The sequence below is a fragment of the Adiantum capillus-veneris genome, chromosome 15, assembly GCF_014529385.1.
Source record: "Adiantum capillus-veneris isolate H3 chromosome 15, ASM1452938v2, whole genome shotgun sequence".
NCBI lineage: Eukaryota > Viridiplantae > Streptophyta > Polypodiopsida > Polypodiales > Pteridaceae > Adiantum > Adiantum capillus-veneris.
In genome coordinates this window covers 93,000,567-93,021,784 of record NC_140945.1, presented here as the reverse complement: position 1 = coordinate 93,021,784, position 21,218 = coordinate 93,000,567, and the positions used below count along the sequence as shown (strand labels likewise).

The window sequence follows — 21,218 nt, the reverse complement described above, 5'->3', positions numbered from 1 at the left end:
TTGTTCGCCGCACTTGAAACACCGGTTATCTTTACGATAACGCTCAAGCTCTTCAGGAGAGAGTTTATTCTTTCCTTTGTAAACTCCCTTCTCTTTAGCTTTGTTGGAATTGCCCTTAGGAGACTTTTGGACATTGTCCTTCCCCTTAGGCTCATTGGAACCCTAGTTTTCCGGGGGCTTATTATTTCTTTTACCCCTCGTTTGGAAATTGATTCGCGAGGCCACCATAGTATGGTGTATTACCGCCGATATGGTACGTGGCCTTTGGGAGTTGACATACTCCGCCATTTCTTCGGTTAAGCCCGCACAAAATTGTTGCTTTTGCTCTCCAAAATCCAACTTTTTGAAGACAGTGGCTTTGAGTTGTAGGTCCCAAAACTTGTCTACATATTTGTGGATGGATTCATTGGGAGAGAGCTTTAAGCTTCGCCATTCGGTGAGTACTTTGTCTTTGGCATCGGTGGCCAAAAACTGCTTCATAATGGAAGCTCTTAAAGCCTTCCATGTTCGTGGAGCTTCACCGTTGGCTCGTAGGCTAGACCACCATTGTCTGGCGGACTTTTGAAAGTGCATAGCTACATGGCGTAGCTTAGAGGACTCCGTGAAGCCCTCATCTCCAAACGCCGCATCGAATTGCTGGATAAAGGCCAAAACTTTGTCTGTAGCACCGAAGGTGCCATCATAGGTAAGGAAAGAGATGCTCTTCCCTCCCTCTTTGAATTTCTTCAGTTGGACGACCTCTTCCATGCGGCATAGGATTTCCTATGGCCTCTTCTTTTTGATGGTTCAAAAGTTGCACCATCACTTTCTTCAGAAGATGAAGAATTTGAAGAAGGTGGAGAAGAGGGTGACCTCTTCTCGCCTTTTTCTTGTCTTGATCTTTGTCGTCTTCACCATAGCTTTCATAAGAGGAAGAGGATGAAGAAGATGGAGAAGAGGGTGTCCTCTTTCTCGCCTTTTTCTTCTCTTGCTTTTTATCATCCCTCTTTGAATTATGGCGTGGAGAAGAGTGTGATGGTCTTCTCCGCTTTGGTGGTGATGGAGAGCGTTTAGCCCGCCGTCTTCGTGGAGCCATCTCCGCCGAGGTGGCGGGAGACTCGCTTCTTTCTCGTTCCTTCGGTGGAGGCTCTTGAGTTCTCCTTTGGGAAGGAGATGCATCATCAAGAAGTAAGTTCTTGAGCCCTTCATATGGATTCTCTTCTTCTTCCCGAATCGGAGAGAGACCTCTTTTGGTAGTCTCACAAGGAGGCTTCCTAGGTGTTCTCTCGTCATGGTGATGAGCTTGGAGAATCCCGTGAGCACGGAGCTGCCGTTGCACTTCACTTTGGAGAGATGGATTGCCCATGGCTTGTTGAAGCCTAGAAATAAGATAGTTAACAAGCATTGAAGCATCATTAGTAGCTTGCTCATGAGCAAAATCAAAGTTATCAACATTAATTTCACTCTCTTTACTATTGTCAGCCATTCTAACAACTTTTAGGTGTAAACTTTTTAGGTGTACTTTGGCACTTCAAGCCCTAGTTGCTACTCCTCTTTACCCCTTTAGAAAAAGCACTCAAGCTACTGTACCCGCGGCTCGAATACCATTAATTGCAAGGAATAGAAGAGAGGGTCTTTCGACACCAAGACAGCACCGGCTCCTGTCAAGCTTCTAATAGCTCAATAGTGGTTAAGCCATAGGCAAGCCCCGTAGGACTCCACTATTAAGACCATAGCTCTCGACGGTGATGCCCCGTTAACTGCACAAAGGCAGGCGCACTGCAAGGCTGAAAAATCCCTATTCTACTTACTCACAGGCAATTAATAATACCAACCATTTGTAGCTAGCTTGAGGACCTCCCTTCTTGAGCAAGAAAAGAGAAACCTTGAGCTCTGATACCAATGTAACATTTAATGGCCTAAAATCTTATGTGTAGCGGAAATTAGCATGAACATAGTGGGCATTTCATTAGAATAGATTCCTAATGAGAATTACAAGAGTGCTTGGGTGGAGAGAGCAACAAAAAGCATAACACCTAGTTAGATAGCATCGACAATACTTTCAAAAGAGAGAGATATTAAGCTATTGACAACAGTTGAGGACCGGATTTGCATGGAGCCGGTCCCCCCTCCAAAAGGCTTTGTATTATGGTTTCTCCCATCAAGAGAGACATTGTACAATACAATTCTTTGTGTTCCTTCAAGACTAGCTAGTGCAATGAAGATGGAAGCTTCATACACCAAGCAAAACACTTAATCAAACACAACTTGAATTATCCCCGTTCTCAGACCCAAGACCTCACACACCTTCGAAGATGGTGAGAGCTAGCAGGGTATGAGAGTAGATTGAGAGAAAAAAGAAGTATCTTACGAGAAAGATGTACATCTCTTCACATTATCACTCATATTAGCATAGCTTAGCTTAGTAATTAGCTTGGTAGAGAAGATGAGCATGCATTGAAGCTTGGCTCTTGGTTGGATTTGCATCCACATGCCAAGAGAGTGTTGATGTAGGCTTCTATCTCACAAGCTTGGAGTAGGTGATGAGCTCTCCATTAAAGCTTGGGAGGAGATAGAGTATTTTCCCTTCACACATGGTCAAGTGTGAGTGTGTGTGTGTCAATGCCAAGCAAAAATCAGCCCCCTCTCTCTCTTGGGCGAGCCCTAGCTGCTAAATAGGTCTGGCTTTTGCCTCATTGGACCTCCCCAGGTCAAGCCAATAGGAATTAAGCAGCATAAGTGATAGCCTTCTGACATGTGTCCCCCTTTCCCCTTTTGTGAGAGCTTTAGGTAATTAAATAATTAAACTAAACTCTCATTGGACCCCTTTGCCTCCTGGCCAATAGGAATCAGGCAAGCCATGGGGCTCCTGAATGCTCATTGGACCCCTTGGGAGACTGCCCAATAGTCTTCTAGGAGACTTAATTCTCATTGGTTTCTTCTTTTTTTAAATGTTTTTAAATTAATTAAACTAGATTTACTCTAGCTTAATTCTCATTGGTCCACTTCAAGGGTCTTCCAATAGGAACTGGGCACACCTTGTGGGCATCTGGCCTAGGGAGCTGACATGTGTCCCTCATTCCCTTTGTGTAAAGGGAGCCTGTGTGTGTGTGTGTGGCTTTCTCTCTCATCCCCTAGCTTTGGGGCTCGCCCCCTCCCATGTAGGGATGTGAAAAGACTTTTAGGGCACACACTAAGCATCCAATTTTTCCTAGGGTTGACCTTTGGACACAACCTTTGAATTTTGGAACCTTAGCATTTTGGAAGTCTTAATGGGCTGAACCTTAGGGTCTTTTTGGCCCATTGTTTCACATGGCTCTTTTACAGATGGCCCCCCCTTTGGATCCCTATTTTCCCTCCTTTGGATCCCTAACTGTGGCCGGTCTGCTAGCTTAACCAATATTCTAGCTTTTTCTCCCTTGGCACTTCCCCACATTAAATGATCAGTTTAATATGAGAAAATCATTTAGGAGAATTAGATATTGATTATTATGACAGGATAACCTTGCCTGGGGGGGCTCGGTGACGGGCCAATCCAAAGGTGGTCTTCCGTTCTTAATGGAAAGTGCTATGATCACAAACAAAGTGAATGGACACTGTGCGTGCAAGTGTATGAGATTGAGAGATAGAGAGAGAAGAGAGATACGACACCAGAGACGTTGTAAAACCCTCCTCCGAAGGCCCCACTCTCGTCGGCGAGAGTGGTCTACTTATGATTGCACAAAGTGGTACAATGCGGATGCAATGGACTGATGCAGCTTGGGACTATGCCGATGATGACGACGGTGATGACGACGACGACTTTAGGGCTGAAATCTGTGGTCTTCTAACTGCTGAATTTCAGGGCTGTTTCGGTGGCTGAAAATGACTGTTTTGGCTGCGTTTTTATGGGCTGAAAATGGGGGTCTTCTGCAACCAACTAGGGCTGATGCTGTTGCTGCTGTCCAATAGGGCTGAAAACGCTGTCCCTTTGCTGTGATAAGGGCTGAAAACCAAAAACGCTGAGGCTGCTCGGTTGTTGCTGATGGAATCCAAAAACGCTAATAGTTGAAATTGGAAACGCTAGCAAAATCTGGGACTTGATGGCGATCATGGGGAATCTGCAAACGTTAGGGGGTAGGGGTTGTTTGCGGTCAGGAAATGCTGAAAACGCCAGGCTGTGGTGGAGGCTGGCGATGGCAAACCAAAACGCTGGGGCTGAAGTCTATGGCGAGGATGGGGGAACCAAAAATGCCAAGGGTTCCTGTTGGGGTTTTGCTGAGAAGGTGCCTGTTGAGCATGTGCTCCTGCTGCCTCTTTTGCCAGAAAGTGCTAACTTGGGTTTGCTTATATATTAACTCAGCAAAATTGTCCTACCTACTTTTGTTGGGAAGTCACTTAAAAATAATAAGTGAAAAATACCAAAAATAGGAAAAATAGGCTAAATGCACTGGAAAATTCCCCTAACTGATTCTAATGGATTTTGATGGGAATACTGATGATCATGCTGTGTGCAACCAGAGGATATGCATCTATACCAAGTGATTGGGCATGCATGGTCTACAAATAGACTCACAAAAAGTGCCAGATCACTGCTAATCTAGACTTGATTGGGCTGACTGAACCCTGATCATGCTGTAGCTTGTCCACAATCGAAAGGACCCCTGAAAGACAGGCTAGAAGGCTGAAGTTACTTGGCGGGACTCTGGGGGGGGGGGGATTGAGGTAGAAAATGGAGTCCACACCGAAGGGGGGCCCTCGGGTCCAACCAGAGGTAGGATTTAATAGACACTAATAGGACCCCCTCAAGGAGCACCGAGGTGGACATGATCGAAGACAGAAACTTTGGTAGTGAGAAATTGATGGAGAGGATAACCTTGCTTGGGGGGGCTCGGTGACAGGCCAATCCAAAGGTGGTCTTCCAAGGACGCTAATATAACTTCTCCTTGGCGGGACTGACGAGGACATGGCCGGAGGCACTTTGCCCTTCTTGCTAGGAATGATGGGACTTCGAGGATACTACAGGTGCAAGATTGAAACTCTAAGAATTGACGGTGCAATTAAAAAGCTCACAGTTGAAGTCTATGTCGGGGTCAGCAGCCCGTCTCCTCTGGTGCGCGCTTGCTTTCCCGATCAAAAGTGGTAGATACTTCGCACATAAGGGCGTGGAATAATGCATTTGAGCTACCGCTCGGAGGTGTTGGAAGAGGTAGCGATTAATAGGGGCAATTGGGGGCTGCAGTCTTGCAAAAAAACGAGATGAAATTCTGGATTTGTGTAAGACTAACTAGTGCGAAAGCATTTGCCAAGGTTGCTTTCATTAATCAAGTAAGGCCTTGAAGGGGCAATCCGAAGGGGCGGTGAGATCACTAAGGACCCTTAAAAGTTGGGTCGGAAGGGGGGACCGGGTTGGTTGGGACTGGCACGGGAGCGAGAAGGTGGGAAAAGGGTGCGACGGCCTTAGGGGAGGCCTTAGGGGAGACTTTATAAAATCATCCATGGCGATCCTCCACAGAAAAGCCAACTCTTGTGGAAAAGGGGCTGAGTTGCGAAACGGGAGACGAGTGAGGTGAGGTGACGAGTTCCCCGCACCACTCCTTTTTCACGATGCACCTGTTCCTTTCGAGTCACCTGCACCCAGGACTTGGCCTCGGCCTGCAAGTAGCCCAATTAGGTGATGAGAGTAGAGGGGGTGCTTCCCTACGGGATCTACCCGATAAGGAGTCTAAAAGCCGACAGGACTCGCGGCATGTCTCTTTGAAGTTGGTGAAGGTGAACTTTTCATGCACGGACGTCGGTGGGTCGGCGCCCTTTCTACAGAACCTTCGCGGTGGAATTTCTTGGACCCTTGGAGCATGCCGAAACTAGAGGGGCTCTTCTTCCAGCCGCGAAAGAATGAGTTTCGAGCGGCCCCCTCACGGCGAGTGCGCACGTGAGGGGATGTTGTAAAAACAAAAACATATAAAGGGCCCACCGTGTTAGGTACAACGGAATGATTGTTTGCGCTTTGCTCAAGATGAGTGCTCCGAACTGTGCTCAAGGTTCCTTTTAGTTCTTATGGAAGGGAGAGCCTTCCATTCTTAATGGAAAGTGCTATGATCACAAACAAAGTGAATGGACACTGTGCGTGCAAGTGTATGAGATTGAGAGATAGAGAGAGAAGAGAGATACGACACCAGAGACGTTGTAAAACCCTCCTCCGAAGGCCCCACTCTCGTCGGCGAGAGTGGTCTACTTATGATTGCACAAAGTGGCACAATGCGGATGCAATGGACTGATGCAACTTGGGTCTATGCCGATGACGACGACGGTGATGACGACGACGACTTTAGGGCTGAAATCTGTGGTCTTCTAACTGCTGAATTTCGGGGCTGTTTCAGTGGCTGAAAATGACTGTTTTGGCTGCGTTTTTATGGGCTGAAAATGGGGGTCTTCTTCAACCAACTAGGGCTGATGCTGCTGCTGCTGTCCAATAGGGCTGAAACGCTGTGCTTCTACTGCGATAAGGGCTGAAAACCAAAAACGCTGAGGCTGTTCTGTTGTTGCTGATGGAATCCAAAAACGCTAATGGATCAAATTGGAAACGCTAGCAAAATCTGGGACTTGATGGCGATCATGGGGAATCTGCAAATGTTAGGGGGTAGGGGTCGTTTGAAGTCAGGAAACGCTGAAAACACCAGGCTGTGGTGGAGGCTGGCGATGGCAAACCAAAACGCTGGGGCTGAAGTCTATGGCGAGGATGGAGAAACCAAAAACGCCAAGGGTTCTTGTTGGGGTTCTATTGAGAAGGTGCATGTTGAGCATGTGCTCCTACTGCCTCTTCTGCCAGAAAGTGCTAACTTGGGTTTGCTTATATATTAACTTAGCAAAATTTCCCTACCTACTTTTGTTGGGAAGTCACTTAAAAATAATAAGTGAAAAATACCAAAAATAGGGAAAATAGGCTAAATGCACTGGAAAATTCCCCTAATTGATTCTAATGGATTCTGATGGGAACACTGATGATCATGCTGTGTACAACCAGAGGACATGCATCTATACCAAGTGACTGGGCATGCACGGTCTACAAATAGATTCACAAAAGGTGCCAGATCACTACTAATCTAGAGTTGATTGGGCTGACTGAACCCTAATCATGCTGTAGCCTTGGATGGATTCTACCACCCACTTAGGGTTGAATTCCCAAACAGCCGCGAGCTCCAAGTGGGCCATTTTTGGTAAGCAAAACTGGCGATGCGGGATGATACACTTGATATACTTCATATATTTGATACACTTTATATACTTGATATATTTGATATACTTGATATAGCGGATATACTTGATATATTTGATATAAATGGCTGCTAGGAAAAGAATATGAACTTTGAAGGAAGTTGTATCAAGATTAAAAGATGGACAACACAAGTCAGAGGCATATGATCTTCTCAAGAATTTTTATGCTCTTGTGGAGAAATGAGAGCAATGCAGAGTTGAAGACTATTCGTTCGAAACAAAAGTGGGGAGTTTAGTTTACCTCCAAAGCATTCATCCAATTTTGTTTGGACCATGGCATCAAGCGCAAGCTTGCAAACACTTATGGGAAGAGTTTACTTGAGAGTTATCCAATCTATTTTCGATACAGGGGAGGTCCCAAAAGAGCACGCTGCCTCGGTGCTCATCTCCATCCCGAAGAAGGGTGACGCCACGGTTACGGATAATTACCGAGGTATGTCTCTCATCAATGTAGCACTTATGCTCGTGACTACTATTTTAGTGACGCGCATCGCTACGACTCTAGAAGAGCGCAACTTCTTCTTGAAGGGCCAAGCGGGCTTGACGAGTGCATTGGACAAGTCCCGTGCCTAAAGGAAATTGTCCTACGATGAAAGAGTGATGGTAGACCGAGGTATGCAATATTCGTCGATTTCGGGAAGGCATACGACTCTGTTCCGCATGAAGCCTTGTTCTACAAACTCAAGGCCGCGGGGGTGGGAGGGAAAGCCTTACGCTTTATTAAAGCCCTTACAACCACTCTCAGGTCTGCATCAGAGTTGGTGACCGTCTCTCTGAGCCCATTAAAGTGGAAAGAGGGGTTCGACAAGGGTGCCCCGGATCACCCACCCCCTGTAACATGTTCATAAATGATGTTATAAATGAGGCAGCAGACTTCGAAGTGGACATTCCCGGATTAAAGCTGAAAATTCAAGGTTTACTCTTTGCCGATGATCTGGTCCTGTTGGCGGACTCCCCGGCTGAGCTCTAGACTGCACTAGATCACCTTACGATGTGGGCTCAATCGTGGGACATAAAGTTCGGTATAAGCAAGTGCCAAGCCACAATGGCCACAATCTTCTTCGGGGACCTTGAGGACCTCAAGAGGAATGGTTCGTTCACGTTAGACGGGGAACGCGTGGAGGTGACTAAAAACTATAGATACCTAGGGATCATCGTGGATTCCAATTTCAGCTTGGAGACCATTATCCAAGATAGGACGACAAAGGGGCGGGGATGCCTCTTTGCAGCCAAGCACGTCCTCACCTCCCGTGGTCTCCCTCTATGGACGAGGCTGAGCATTTTCAAAGCTTGCGTTTACCCCATGATTACCTACGGAGCGAGGATCATGGGGGCACACGACCAAAAGCAATTGTTGCCGCTCCAGCGCCTTGTTGTTACAAGAATGAGGTGGTTGGTAGGGAAAGCGACACTCGACGTCAGTCGCAGCATCGACCCTGCATCATGAACTGAACGTCCCCCTGGCCGTCGCCTTCTGCAGTGCCCAACGGAAGCGTGCCTATGACAAGTTCCAATCAGTTAGCACGCTTATTAGGGACATAGTAGCGACCACCCCGAAGTCCCGGAAGGGGTGGTCTTGGACAACTAGGACGGATAGGTGGTTCCGTCAACATGGTCCAGCGGCGACCGCGGAGACGGCCAGGGAACTGATATGGGACAAATGGGAATCAAGAGTTGTTTGTGCCTCTCTGACCAACCATAAGCTCCGTGGGATGCATATCACGCGCAAGTACCTTTTTCGGGGAGTAGTTGCAGGGCACCACCTTGTAGCAGCTTTCCTTGGTCAGGCAATACCACAGTATCAAAGAGCATTAAACGCTAGGTTGTTAACCTAACGGAACGATTAGATGAATCGGAGATGAATCAGATCCCTCTGACGTATAGAAGGGGAGAAAGGACGAAATTCTCCTTAATAGCAAAATGTTTGTAAACTATGTGCTAAACCTAATGACTTAATGATACTGGTGCATGGGTTGCCTCATCAAATGAGCAAGAGGAGTGTTGGAGACTCTAATTGTCGCCGGATCGGGACTCCACCTACGAGCCGACGCCCAAGTTGGTAGATATGGCAATTTCTCTCCAAAACCTGCCGGGGCGATCAAGGTTTTGGCGAGTGAGGGTAACCAAGTCTCGCCGTATCTGGATCCCTACGGGGCATTTGGGCACTGTCACGCCCCTAACAAGGTCCGCCAGGGATCCCTGCGCCGATAGGCCCGGGTAATCTTTTGAAATTTCATCGTGATGGGGATATAGATCATTGCAATTATTGATCTTCAATGCGGAATTTCTAGTAAGCGCGAGTCATCAGCTGGCGTTGACTACGTCCCTGACCTTTGTACACACCGCCCATCGCTCTACCGATTGAATGGTCCGGTGAAGTTTTCGGATCGCGGCGACGTTGGTGGTTCACTGTCGACGACATTGTTGGTTCGCCGCCGACGACGTTGTGAGAAGTTCATTAAGCCTTATCATTTAGAGGAAGGAGAAGTCGTAACAAGGTTTCCGTAGGTGAACTTGCGGAAGGATCATTGACACACACATCCCAGCAGAACGAGGCGAACCATGACGTACGCGAGGGGCTGCGCCCGGAGGATCGGCCATCCCCGCCTCACCCCCGTGCTGGAGCCGGGACACAATGGGCGAGGCGTTGGGGCCGGGGCTGTCTGTCGGCCGCGCGGCGGCCGGGCAGGGACGCTTTCCCTTCGCCCCGCCGCGCGGGCGGCCCCCCTTTCCATGCCGCGAGGCACGGGGCCGTTCGATCAACCTTTTTGCCCCTCCCCCTCCCTGCACCGCGGGGGGGAAGGGGGGGCTGATGGGCGACGCACACAGCTGCACGAAATCTTGGACTGAGGTGGCTCCCTCCGGAGGCCGCGAATCACGTAAAGCAAACGACTCTCAGCAACGGATAGCTTGGCTCTTGCAACGATGAAGAACGCAACGAAATGCGATACGTAGTGTGAATTGCATAATTGTGCGAATCATCGAGTCTTTGAACGCAACTTGCACTCGCGGCTCGTCCAAGACCATGTTTGCCTGAGCGTCCACACGACCCCCATGTCTACACCTCCCCCCCCATCCCACTCTCGGGGGGGGGGGGGATGTGCGACAGAGATAGCCGTCTGAGCGAGCCTCCCCCGACGCTGCGGTCGACTGAAATGCATCGATGGCACCGTGCAAGGACCCCGCCGCAAGGGTGGTTACGCTCCCCGAGTACGAGGTACATCCTCCATCGAGCTCGGACCTTGTCGCTCCACGAGGCGCCGTCGGCTGTTTGGGAATGCTGCCCTGAGTGGGTGGTAGATTCCATCCAAGGCTAAATACGAGCAAGAGACCGACAGCGAATTAGTACCGCAAGGGAAATAAGAAAAGGACTTTGAAAAGAGAGTTCAAAAGTGCTTGAAATTGATGGGAGGGAAGCTAATGGAGGTCGCGGGTGCGCCCTGGTCGGATGCGGAAGGGTGAGAGTTGGTCCACCGCTCGACATGGGGCGCTGGTCAGCGTGGGCTGGTGCGGTGAGGGCTTTCGTCGACCCGCCAATACGGTCGCGCCGACCGAGGCACGAAGCGTGCATCACTCGTAGCGGGCTTTACACACCTGCACGCTCGAGACGCTGGGCTTTCCATCCCACCCATCTTGAAACACGGACCAAGGAGTCTAACATGTACGCGAGCCGGTGGGTGGCAAACCCACGGAGGTGCAAGTAACCTCACAGGTGGGATCCCCCTCGGGGGTGCACCATCGACCGTGATCTTTTGTGAAAGGTTTGCGTGGGACCGTACCTGCTGGGATATTCTAACAGATATCTTTCACTTGGATTGTGAGTCTACGTGTGCGTAGTGATAATCTAGTTGTTGGATGCATCTGTGCTCTCTCTTTTTCTCAATCCTTTGTGTGAAATTGGTAGGTACTGAATTAGTATTGCCCTCTATTGTGTACTGATCGGTTATACAATCCTCATGGGGTCAGTGATCGAGAAGTGATGCTACCGCAGCCAACTTGGCGGTATTCGATGGCGGCTTGAGGGAGAGTAGTCTGCATTGGAGCTACCCTCGTGTGGAGAGCCTATCCAACCTGGGCCCAAGATGAGTGTGCACTCCTTATAGCTACATCCTTTGTCGAGGAATCCTCTTGAGGGAGAGTCATCTGCATTGGAGCTACCCTTGTGTAGAGAGCCTATCCAACCTGGGCCCAAGATGACTGTACACTCCTTATAGCTACATCCTTTGTCGAGGAGTCCTCGTGTATGTGTACATGGCAAGGCGCACTCTCGGTGTTTGAAAACAAGTATACCACAATGTGTGTACAAGCTCTATCAAGAGGCGTCACAGAAAACATGGCCAATGGCCAAAGGGTCTATATCATATCAGTCACGCCCAAGTCTCCCGTGTGGTGGAAGAACTCAAGGTCTTGGGCATGTATCCAATCTAGTGTTATATGCATCGTCCACTTTGTGTGATCAAAGAGAAATCAATCGTTGTGTCCAAAGCATTTACACCCTGTGGCTGCTAGGAAAAGAATATGAACTTTGGAGGAAGTTGCATCAAGATACGTATTGTCAGCCATAAACTGCTTGTGCTTGGCTAGCCTTGGTAGGCTGAGTCTGTGTCATGTTTTATGACAAAGATGTGGTTATTTTTGTTGACCTTGGGTCGGTTAAAACCTTCATTTCCACCGACATAGTTGCTTGCCTTGGCATGGACGAATACGCAAAGTTGGGTGCAAAATAACACATTGGTAGATTATGATTCAATTTGATGAGCACTTCACTCAAAGAGATAATATGCTATGTCAAGTAGCTTCAAGTTGATTTGAAGATGGAGAACTATGGACTCAGCGTTCCAGATACTCTTAACAAGCAAGCTAAGGAACACTACAACATCTCCCATTGCCAGTTGTATGACACATGAATGTGGAAGGTGACAAGGTCTCCTCTCATAAAGGAATTGTGTCGCCAAAGGAATTAGTTTGCTTCAAAAAGTCCAATAGAAATAAAAAAAGAAGAAAGGGAGCAGAGCTAAAGGCAAATGAAGGCATCAGTAGAAAGAGTTAAATACAATTCTATTGGACTTCTTGAAGCAAATTAATTCCTTTGGGGATCCATTCCCTTGTTGATGAGAAGATCTTGTCGCTATTTACATTCATGTGCAAGATGGGTGGCAATAGCAAAGGGATCCATTCCCTTGTTGATGAGAAGATCTTGTCGCTATTTACATTCATGTGCAAGATGGGTGGCAATAGGTGATGTTTTAATATTATTTATCTTGCTTATTAAAAGTTTTGGAACTCTGAGTTTATAGTTCTCTATCTTCAAATCTACTAGGAGCTACTAAACAGGGTTTATAGTCTCTTTGAGTTCGGTGCTTTCATCAGATCGAGTCCTAATCTACCAATGTGTTAGAGCTAAAGGCAAATGAAGGCATCAGTAGAAAGAGTTAAATACAATTCTATTGGACTTCTTTAAGCAAATTAATTCCTTTGGGGATCCATTCCCTTGTTGATGAGAAGATCTTGTCGCTATTTACATTCATGTGCAAGATGGGTGGCAATAGGTGATGTTTTAATATTCTTTATCTTGCTTATTAAAAGTTTTGGAACTCTGAGTTTATAGTTCTCTATCTTCAAATCTACTAGGAGCTACTAAACAGGGTTTATAGTCTCTTTGAGTTCGGTGCTTTCATCAGATTGAGTCCTAATCTACCAATGTGTTGTGTCACACCCAAGTCCTAACTCTCAGCGTTTTATACCTTGATTGAGTTAATAGAAGGTACACGACAACAAGCACACAATACAGTGATGTCTATATGTCATATCATGCCAAAGAAGCTGTCACAAACGAGAGCGCATAACAATATCAAATATAGGCGGATAAATAGAATTTATCAGTTATACTGAATCCATTTGATATGAAGAGTAAGAGAGAGAGAAAGAAGATCGATACTACATCAGGGACCAGAAGATGGGCTGGTCCCTCCTTGTGAGGAGTATCTTTATTACTTGGGAGTGTTGGGGTATAGGCGCCTGTGCCTTGCCCGGCCGCCCAGAGTCTGGGCGCCCACTGACTTGTATACCTTATACATAGCATAAGTGTATAGGGGGTTGCTCACTCTTGGAGTCTCCCCACCCATATCTGTGTCGTGTCTCCTTCTCTCTCGCTCACTCTCCGTCTATGGTGCTCCCCGATCCCCTTCAATTGGTATCAGAGCTATGGTGACCGCGGAGAGCACGACGACTTTGAGAGCTTCGAGACGATAGCTCGCGCGATAGCTCGCTCGCTCTCGACGGTGGAGTTCGATCGCAGAGTTTCACGGACAGCGATTTTAGCTTGAGGAGCATTGTCTTTGGAGCTTAGGAGCTTGGTGTGGTCAAGCTTGGTCGAGGAGGCGGTTGCGGCTTCCTTGGTGAGAGGAGCTTTTGAGCTCAGTGGAGCTCGTTAGAGAAGTGCTCGGCGGAGGAGAGCTTGACATTCGAGTGCTTGGATGTTGTTGTGGCAGAGCTCTTGCGTTGGAGCTTGCATTGAGAGGACAGTGCATCACGCAGAGTGGAGCAGGAGCAGGTTCAAGTCTGTGTGCAGCTCTTTTTTGCCATTTTGGGGCTCTAAAACGCAGTTTTTTTGCATAGCTCCGTCATACAGAGTCAGATCTACATGATCCAGGAGTCTAGGTCAGGGTTTTGGCACGCTCCGGACGCGATGGTGATGTCTATTTTCTGAAATTCTGCTTTGAATTACAGCAAGTTTATTTGTGCACTTTCGGGTCCCAAAAACACTGTTTTTGGTATATCTCACACACGGCGTATTTTCTGCAGCAACCAGCAAATTCATAGGTGTACACAAGTTTTTGGATATGCATTTGTCCAGAGAGCCACTCATGCGAGAGTGAGCTATGTTGCTATGGTCTTGGCAGCTTATGTATGCCATATATGGATTTGTGTATTTGTTTATGGCTGAGATTATTTGAGATTTGGCTCAATTTATAGAAGAAACTCTGTTGGATTTTATCTAGGTTCTCGCCATAGATTCTACGTATCCGTAGGTTGCTCTTTGATAGTTTAGTGGTTGAGTTTACTCCCACTTTGACAGATGATTTTCAGTCATCATTTGGTTGGAGTTTGAAGTCACTTGTGTATGCCCTTGTGTGCCGTATTTCGCATTGCGCATAGCGACAAATCTTGCAAGGTTTTACGAAATGTTGCTATAGTTATCTGGCAGACATTTGGTCATCGATTGAAAGGTATTTTGGCAGCAATCATCACTCACATGTATGTCATTTGAGGTGCCGTTGACTGGTACTCCGGCACGAGCGGGTATGCTCATATGTATGACTTTGTGAGGTGATTCCGGTCGAGTTTATTCCCGGATTGGCCATTGTGGCATATATTATTGTCTCTTTGAGGTTTACTGTTGAGATTTTTGCTCCAGTTACAAAGGAGACTCTGCCAAAATTTTGTCAGATATTTATGCGCGATTAAGTCATATTGACTTGTGATTTTGTGCAAGGTTTTGCACGGTTATTGGTGCAACTTTGCATCAGGTTTTGAGCCATATTTGCAGACTTTTGTTGATGCGATTCGAGCCAGTTTAGGGCTGACTTGTATTGACATTGTGGGAGCTCTATTTTGGAGTGTGTCTCACAGGTTTTACATTGTGTTTCTGGCCATATTTGTAGACAGTTTCCAGGTGTTGTTGGTGAGGTGGTTTTGCTTTCTAGTTTGCTACATTGTGCTCATGGCAGAGACAGGTGATCGATCAGATTGTGACCTCTCACAGATGCGCGTGTTTGATGGGTCAGACTTTGCGGCATGGAGAGAGTGTATGCTTGATGCATTGACACAGCGAGGGTTGCATCGACCATTGAGTGGTGATGCAGGTAGACCTTCAAACATGTCTGACGATCAGTGGCAGGAGCTAGAGGAGATGGCACTATCTACGCTCTCTTTGCACCTTGCGGAATCTGTATATGCTCTTGTTATGTATGAGACTACTTCGAGAGCACTTTGGCGCAGATTACATGGTATGTATGATAGATCTGAGTCATCACGGACTCGTGTGAGACATGTACATTCACGAGCACGCCGACATGTGACATGTTGATATTGTGGTCATTCTGGACACGTTAGACGGTTCTGTTTTCGTCGTATGCAACATCGTAGGAGACATGGCAGTCTCAGAGATGTATGTAGTGATGCCATGGACTTAGTTGCTTTGACAGTTGAGGCACATGTAGTGTCGGAGTATACTAGTGACGGGGATGTCACTTTTACCTCGAGCTATGCACGAGATGCTATACATGTGGATAGTGCACTCCCTTCGCAGTGGTTGCTAGACGCAGATGCTATGTTTCATGTCACGCCGCATCGTGCATGGTTTTGTAGCTATTCTAGCGGGATGCTTGGTAGTGTACGTTTGACCGATGGATCGGTGCATGCGATAGCAGGTACAGGAGATGTGAGACTGTCATTACCGAGTGGTGCATCTTACTTGTTACGACATGTGCGCTATGTACCAGATTTGATAGTGAGTTTGATCTCGATTGGTCAGCTTAGAGATTGTGGATGTCAGATTTCGCTACGAGAGCGAGATTTTGTGATGCATTTGGGTTCGCTAGTGATTGCGAGAGGTGCCAGGAGTGGTACAGGTTACCCATTGCATGTGGATCACGTGAGAGACGGTGTTGTCTCTGTGATCATGCAGCCAGGTAGACAGCGAGAGAGCAGGCGAGTCTCTTTTGCTTGTGGGTTGCAGGATACTTTGCATGGAGTGCAGAGTAGTGAGCTCGTTGTGCACACAATTGGGGCACGACTTGAGCAGTTACACAGAGAGGTGACAAAGTCATACATGCATGCTTTGCTAGTGACTGAGCAAAGCACAGAGTCAGTTGTGCGAGATACTTCTATGCAGGATAGACAAGTAGAGCGGTCTTGCTCTAGTGAGTCACGACAGGAGGACGTTGTGCAAGAGTCTATGCATATGGAGTTAGAGCATGAGAGCTCTAGTGAGTCACAACAGATTGAGTGGTCATGTTTGCAGTGGATGATTGCAGAGGATGCTGAGATGTCAGTGATTATGAAGTCATTCCTTTCGATGCTCGACAGTGAGCATGGGGATATAGTTGTGCAGGATATGTCTTCCAGCAGACACCTAGAGCAGCTGGTTTGCTCTGAGGTTGCACGACAGGTTGATGCATCTTTTGCGGACAGTCAAGAGATGCATGTGGCTGACACGCCTTGTCAGTCAAAGATGCCTATTGCCAGGGATATATATGTTGATGCATGCTCCGTAGAGCTAGCAGGGCCCGCTAGCATTGCATCGGCATTCGGTGGTCTCATGTATGAGATGCTGATCTTGAGACCGGATATCGCAGCCGCAGTGGGAGCATTTGCAGTTGGGGTTGTCAGTCGTTTGTTGACTGATGATGGCATAGTGCACGAGGGAGATATGCAGGTATTGTGTACATACTTGCAGTACGTGTGCGGTACGTCTGGTGGTGTATGGACTTACACGGGAGCAGGACAGCCGGATGCACACGATCATAGCCAGCCAGTGGGCATAGGTTGAGAGCGGTTTTCTCTCGCCTTTTGTAGTCTTTAGACTAGGTTCTCTTGCTTAAAGGCACAGCCGCCTTTAAGTGGGAGGTTGTTGGGGTATAGGCGCCTATGCCTTGCCCGGCCGCCCAGAGTCTGGGCGCCCACTGATTTGTATACCTTATACATAGCATAAGTGTATAGGGGGCTGCTCACTCTTGGAGTCTCCCCACCCATATCTATGTCGTGTGTCTCCTTCTCTCTCGCTCACTCTCCGTCTATGGTGCTCCCCGATCCCCTTCAGGGAGAAGTCTTTATACAAGCATTTAAACCGAAGGTAGTATCCCGTTCGTTGTAGATCAGACTAGATAGTACTAAGAAGCCATTCTCAGAGAAAAACCCTATACCTAGGAACCTCTGTTCCTTACTCATGGGTCTCGAAAACCAAGGTTCTCACCTCTTAGACTCATGGCACGGCAATCCTATAAACTCTATTTGGAGTCTATTGCCAGAGTCCTTTTCCAAAGAGATCTTAGCATCAACTTTGCTTTCTTGGACACGAAGTCTCTTCTCAAGAATCTCTACTTCCTGATCCCAACTCGAGCAAAATCTCCCACTTCGAGTAACTTTAGTGTAGCTCGGACTGCATACGAGAGCGCCATGAGATGGCGGCGTTGACTCTTCTTCACCATGGTTCATGGCACACCTAGATGCCAGTACCGGCCACCACCAGTGTGGATGTTTCCACCTCCCATTTATTGATGTAGCGATCTTTGTACCTAGTTTGTTTTCTCATTAGGAGAGTCTGGATCCAGCAAGATCCTCTCAGGGATGCGCCTCCTCTATCTGTCTGTCACAGTGAGAATCACTGGTGCATGGTCTTAAGTTTGTCGACGAGGCTAACAAGAAAATCTTGCTCTTGCATTTCGAGACCATAAAGTTGAATTTTGAGGCTCATTTTCGAGTGCTTACCTCAAGCACCGAAAAGACACTCTTGGACTTGCTAAGCGCGAAGCGTGGATGTAGCATCATCTACGTTGTGGTGAATGAAGTCGTCTTTGAGTGCCGAGATGATGATCCCAAGTGCTTGCTCATCGTTGGCTTGTTGATGAGCATTTAAGGTTCGTGTGGAGGTTTGCCTCCAACCATATGGAGATTTTACAATGCTCCAAATATTATTTTTCATGAGCACCCCCTTTATCTTTGTCAGTGACTGTAAACACTTTACAATTTCAGGACGTCCAAGACTTGCGTCCTGCAATGCAATAAGTGTCAGATCAATATACATGTGCGTCTCAATGTTGAGGGACTACTCCATCCTTTGGAGATTCTTCAAGGGTAAATGGAAAAGCATTCTCATAGAAGACATGTTGCACTGTTGTGTAGGCCTAGAGAAGGAGAAGATTCAATTTGTTAAGGATTTCCTTGAAGTCATGAACGACATACTCAAAGATGCAGGTGAAAGCAGTCATAGCGCATAGTATCGCGTTAAAACATATGTAGACAAGGGACGTAGAAAAGTGACCTTTGTTGAAGGTGACTTTGTATTCTTAAAGGTTCCTATTCCTTCGAAGTCAGAAAGCATGAAAACGGGAAAGTGTGGCAAAGTTTCTCCTAGGTATTGTTGTGCTTTCAAAATCCTTAAGAAGATAGGAGACGTAGCTTACAAACTTGAATTACCAAAGAGTCCTCAAGGAGATCCTATCTTCCATGATTATAAACTGAATAAATCAGTTCACGAGTTAGAGAACGTAGTTTCCCTAGAAATTTTGGTGGATTTGCTAGAACAACTAAGGATACCACATGAACTTGAGAAGATTTAGGGTACCAAGATAGGCAAAGGTGATAAAGTGTACCAAGAGTTATTAGTTAAGTCGACTGATAGAGATGAAGCAACTACTTCGGAAAGTTGATGTGAAATTTCCAAGAGGTATTAGTTAAGTGGACTAACAGAGATGAAGCAACAGCTACTTGGGAACGCCGATGTGCAATTTCCAAGCGGTATGCGGTCTATCTATAGGACTGTCTCTCTCTCCCTGATCTTGTAGGTAGACCCTCTCTGTGTCTACGCATCTCTAAAATTTACAAACCAAGGCATCCCTGATTTGTGGATTCTTGGAGATGTCGACGGTGATGTTCCTCTATGGGTCCATGGACCCTCTTCTCCTTTTCATGTCTATTAGGCTACGGAGGAGATTGTACCCATTCCAGATGATGTAGATGATAGTGGTTATCACCATAGTACAGAGGTAGATCCTGATGTACCAGTAGCTCCTCCCGTGGGGAGCCAGTCAGACAAGTTACCAAAGTGGATACATACGGGAGCGTCATGAGGTGGCAGCCTGGACTCTTCTTCACCATGGTTGATAGCGCGGCTAGATGCCAGTAGCGGCCACTACAGTGTGGCTGTTTCCAACTCCCATTTATTGATTGAGCCATCTTTGTACGTAGTTTGTTTTTTCATTAGGAGAGTCTGGATTCAGCAAGATCCTCTTGGGGCAATCTTGCTCTTGCATAGCGAGACCATAAAGTTGAATTTTGAGGCTCATTTTCGAGTGCTTACCTCAAGCACCGAAAAGACGCTCTAGGACTTGCCAAGCATGAAGCACGGATGTAGCATCATCTATGTGGTGAATGAAGCCGTCTTCGAGTGCCGTGATGATGATCCCAAGTGCTTGCTCATCGTTGGCTTCTTGATGAGCATTTAAGGTTTGTGTCGAGGCTTGCATTGAACCGGATGGCATGCTCCAAAGAATATTTTTCATGAGCATCCCCTTTACCTTTTGTCAGTTTCTGTAAACCCTTTACAATTTTAGGACATCCAAGACTTACGTCCTGCAATGCAATGTGTCAGGTCAATACACATGCACGTGTCAATGTTCGGGACTACTCCATCCTTTGGAGAGTCCTCAAGGTACATGGAAAAGCATTGTCATAGATGATTTGTGCGAGTTCTTGGTGCTGAATTTTTTCTACGAAAAAAAGACGGTTGATTTTGGTTCTAGTAGGCATATGTGAACTTTTTCTGTCTCTGTCTGGACCTAACCCTGTCGCATGCCTAAATTCTCCAACACGATGGAGAGGAGTGACGATTCTGACATGAACTCGGTCCGTGATGAAGAAGTATGACGAGGCGATATTCCGATCGGTAGAGCTTTTGGCAATGACACAACACCGCTCGTCAACGAGGAGTCACGAGCATCCCCTTTACTTTTTGTCAGTTTCTGTAAACCCTTTACAATTTTAGGACATCCAAGACTTACGTCCTGCAATGCAAGTGTCAGGTCAATACACATGTGCGTGTCAATGTTCGGGACTACTCCATCCTTTGGAGAGTCCTCAAGGTAAATGGAAAAGCATTGTCATAAATGATTTGTGCGAGTTCTTGGTGCTGAATTTTTTCTACAAAAAAAGACGGTTGATTTCGGTTCTAGTAGGCATATGTGAACTTTTTCTCTCTCTGTCTGGACCTAACCCTGTCACGTGCCTAAATTCTCCAACACGATGGAGAGGAGTGACGATTCTGACATGAACTCGGTCCGTGATGAAGAAGTATGACGAGGCGATATTTCGATCGGCAGAGCTTTTGGGAATGACACAGCACCGCTTGTCAACGAGGAGTTGGTAGATTGGTCCCACGTTTACATCAGCATAGTTGATCAACCAATCAAGATCCCTACCATTGCCACCTTTCCCTTGGTTCGGCAAATGAATGGTGACAATTATGCCATTTGAAAAGCAACCATGATGGCGGTCTTCGACTCATGCGAGCTTCGAGGCTTCGTCATATGCAACTTTCAAAAGCTGATGGATTGTACGGGAGCAAAGTTGTGGGAGCGTGTCAATAATCGGATCCGATCACTTATCATTCTCAAGAGTACACCATCTGTCATCAGTCACATTTGCTCCGATGAAGCACGTGAAGCGGATTTGGGATATGCTTTCTTCCTATATAACCATAGTTTAGAGGTAGATCCCGATGTACCAGTAGCTCCTCCCGCGGGGAGCCAGTCACACGGGGAGCCAGTCAGACAAGTTACCAAAGTGGATACATACGGGAGCGTCATGAGGTGGCGGCCTGGACTCTTCTTCACCATGGTTGATGGCGTGCCTAGATGCCAATACCGGCCACTACAGTGTGGTTGTTTCCAACTCCCATGTATTGATTGAGCCATCTTTGTACGTAGTTTGTTTTTTCATTAGGAGAGTCTGGATCCAACAAGATCCTCTTGGGGACGCGCAGCATCGTGCTTCCCCTCTGTCTATTTGTCACAGTGAGATTTGTACGCCCGTAGGGGTCTTTGTGTACATATTGATGATATATGGCAGATATGTCCGTATTGGTGTTATGCTATTCTAATAGGTATCTTTTACTCTTGGACTGTCGGTCTTCGTATGCGTAGTGATAATATAGTTGTTGGATGTATCTATATGTTCTCTCTTCTTCTTAATCCTCTGTGTAAAAT

At 46.9% G+C, this 21,218-nt stretch overlaps 1 non-coding gene across 1 annotated transcript; it reads left to right on the top strand.

Annotated features, from left to right (window-relative positions):
* The first annotated feature begins 10,123 nt into the window (after window positions 1-10,123).
* Window positions 10,124-10,276, top strand: LOC147441071 (5.8S ribosomal RNA). The gene has a single exon (XR_015184402.1). It is a non-coding gene; the product is annotated as a 5.8S ribosomal RNA (ribosomal RNA).
* The last annotated feature ends 10,942 nt before the right edge of the window (window positions 10,277-21,218 follow it).